Genomic DNA, 3,408 nt, shown 5'->3' with positions numbered 1-3,408 from the left:
ACAGATTGAATGATGGTTAGGTTTTGTTCATAGCCACAGTGCGCCATCTGCTGGTGTTCGATGTAAATAAAACAAATCGCTCTAATTTATGCTCAATGAATAAAGCTTTCAGTGTGAAAATGTAATGACTGATATGAATCAAGGTCTTTCATCTAGTTCTAATTATTATTATTATTATTATGTCAATAGATCATTGATCGTATAAATGATGTTGGGTTGTTTTTTTCACCTAACAATTTTTTCCCTCACATTTAACTTCCTTAACATAATGTTTCTGGAAGTGTTTTTGTTTGTTTGTTTACGTTTTTCTTTCTTATTTCCAGTGATCATGATTATTATAATTTTCTTTGGTGATTATCATAATTGAAGGTTGATAGATCATTAGTCTTGTATTACTGTAATAGTAATACTGATAGTATTACTGTAATAAAATAATAAAACTCCAGACACAGATTTTTTTTAAAGATGAAACCCAGTATAAATTACATTCAGTAAATATTTAATTAAATGTATATTAAGTTTATTATATTGGCAGAGGGAAGCACAATAATAAAGTTTGGTTAGCTACATTACTTACATTGTTTTAATAATAATAATAAAACATGAAAAATCATAATGAAGTGCAATACTAATAAAATATGGTTACTCTATTTCTTTTTTTTTTTCATTTATTTATTTCATTTTTACAATAAGGGTGCTAAATTGTCTTTTTTTTTTTTTTTTTTTAAATAACTGAAATTACTAAAATAACTTAAAATAAAATAAAAATTCTACTCCTAGAGTTATAGACTTCATCTACCAGGCTTGGCTGTTCTGACTTCCCATAGCTGATGATCAAATATCCCAAAACCCTTCAGACATCCATTTACATTTTCTGACTACATGAATGAGCCGTAAAGCTCATAAATTACTGCTGTTGACAACAAAGCTCCAGGTCGTGTAAGTTCTTTGGTGCCTTGCATGCTCTGCACGTCTGATTTCTCCTCACAGTGCTCAAAGATGTGGAGGCCCAGCTTCGCCTCGGGACAATTGAGAGACTGCACAACTATCACAAAGGCTGAGAACGGTCACTGATGCTCGAGGAGGCAACACACGGTATGTGAACTTTAAACAAGATCTTTTTATACAATTTCAGTTTGAGTGTGTAAATATCTTTCAGTTACAATTATGTATTTTGTATGACACTTTCAAGGAAGACACCAGGTTGAACAATCTTCGAAATTTTTCGAGCGTTGTACTACAGAAGAAAGTAAGGTTTGAAATGACATGAGGCTGAGTAAATAAATAATGAAAGTAAATAATGAAACATATAAATATATCATTGGTATTTTTCCCGCAAAGTGGTTGTAAATGGATACCATTGTTTGCTCTGTAGCTAGCTGCAACATTTAGCTAGCTTTTAGCTGTTATCTATTATCTGATTAACAGTGAAGACCTTCAGATTTCTTATCATTGCAATGAACTGAGACCGTCAGCTGTGTGACGCAACCATTCAGTATTCAAATGGCAACTCACAGAAAATGATGAGCCTGCCTTGGCCTGCGGGAAACTGTTCATAAACCACCATAAAATATTTTTATGCTTACATTTGTGTGGATTTCTCATTTAGATAAGCTGGCCCTATTACGACACAAGTTTGCCACAGCTATTTTTATTTGGAAATTTTACAATTAGCTTCACATCATTACTAGAAATATAATGTATTGGCATTTTAGTTCCAAGTAAAGTGCAATACTGATAGTATGTACTTACCAGTGTTAAATTGTGTAAGTGTAGTCTTGCACAAATCTTTAATATGTCAGTTGCTTCTTCCAGTTTAAACTAAGACTTGGAGCTTCTCATATTTTACCTGTGAGGAAAAAGACCCCACTAAAGTCACATTTAGAGTCATTTAGAGTTTCAGAAGAGATCTCAACAATGTCTCACATGTACACCTTCTACAGAGGCACCATCGAGAGCATTCTAGGGTCTGAGAGTAACGCAATTTCAATTCTCTGTGTGTATGTGCTGTACATGTGGAAGAATTGACAATAAAGCAGACTTGACTTGACTTGACTTGACATTGTGCTCAAGTCTGTCTGTAATCAAATATGAACTCGTACATTTCTTGTCAAACGTTTCTAACGAAACCAAATGATCTGAGCTGATGATCAAGGCCATCCAACTGTCATCGGCAATGTGAAAAGTATGACCCTTTCCTGTAAATGAGAAACATTATGTAAGCATTAGCACAAGCACTCATGCAGAAACACTCATGGTGACCAACAAAAACAGGACCAAATCTGTTTTCACTCCTAAAGAAAAGTTTAGGTTAAGAGAAGTTTATCAGTTAAGGCAGCTTCCGAAAGATGGGTTAGAAAGACAAACTACTGTACTGTTCCTTTCATCACACACACACACACACACACACACAGAGAGAAGTGACTCTAGGTGTTCTCCTCCTCGCTCAAGCACTCCTAATTGGCCACATGCTGAGTAATGTGACCAATGAGTTTCAGGGCCGGCTCTCTTCATTGCATGTGTGTGTTTGTTGGAGTTCATCAGTGCGTCTGACTCTTTTGGTATCTCCTACAGAAGGATCTGGATTGGTTTTACACTCCGGCCGAGGATCTACGGTTCCTCACGTTCTAGATCTCACTTGAAAGTTTCACACTTCGTCAAAAAGCACTGAGGAATCCCTAATAAACACCAAAGAGACATTTGGTGAGTAAAACTCTGTGTGTGTGTCAGTTTTATGCTCTGTTTGAGAAATTATTAGATAAGATTTATACCTGGAAGGGAGAAATAGAAGATATTTCATCTTGGGAAACCATGACTAATCACAGTCTCAGCAGACAAACTCTCTATTGAAAACAAAACAGCATCCGGATCTTCACAAGGCAGTGTATGTGTTTGTGAATAATTGTTTATTCATAAAGGATGCATTTCATAACATCTACTTTTTTTCTCTTAAAGGAAAATTCACCCAAAAGAAAAATGGTCTTCATTTACTAACCTTAACATCATTCCAGTGACTTTTCTTCTTCAATAGAATACAAAAGGTGATTTAAAAAAAAAACGGGTCTGTCAAGATCCGAAATAATAAAAATAGCATCATAAAATTAGACTCTTACATTAATAAAGACTGAAATTTAGGTCTTCCCATCTGCCAAAGCTCTGAAATGGACTACAAAAATATGGCATTGATGTCATTTGGCACCAAGCATCATTGCTCTTTAGCCAAAAACAAAAAAACTTTTAGGTTTTGCTAAAGCTATCATATGACAAAGCTATCATACGACTATGAATATAGTGTATGCGTAGTACTGACTACTTTTATAGTCATTTTATGGTGCTTTTAGTCGTTTTGGACCAAATACGGGCCCTTTTTCACAAAAAAGTAGCAAGGACACTTAAAAAAAAAATTTA

The 3,408-nt window shown here is 34.6% G+C and overlaps 1 protein-coding gene across 1 annotated transcript in view; it reads left to right on the top strand.

Moving 5' to 3' along the window:
- The first annotated feature begins 2,075 nt into the window (after positions 1-2,075).
- The window catches only part of LOC107698859 (inward rectifier potassium channel 13-like), a 10,451-nt gene continuing 9,118 nt past the window's right edge, over positions 2,076-3,408 (top strand). The window contains exon 1 of the mRNA XM_016499987.1: positions 2,076-2,703. The gene's annotated coding sequence lies outside the window, so the exon portion shown is untranslated. The remainder of the gene's footprint in view (positions 2,704-3,408) is intronic.

The sequence above is a fragment of the Sinocyclocheilus anshuiensis genome, unplaced genomic scaffold (genome assembly GCF_001515605.1).
Source record: "Sinocyclocheilus anshuiensis isolate Anshui unplaced genomic scaffold, SAMN03320099.WGS_v1.1 scaffold2168, whole genome shotgun sequence".
Lineage (NCBI taxonomy): Eukaryota > Metazoa > Chordata > Actinopteri > Cypriniformes > Cyprinidae > Sinocyclocheilus > Sinocyclocheilus anshuiensis.
Note: the sequence above shows the minus strand (reverse complement) of the source record. Positions and strands in the feature narration are given on the sequence as shown.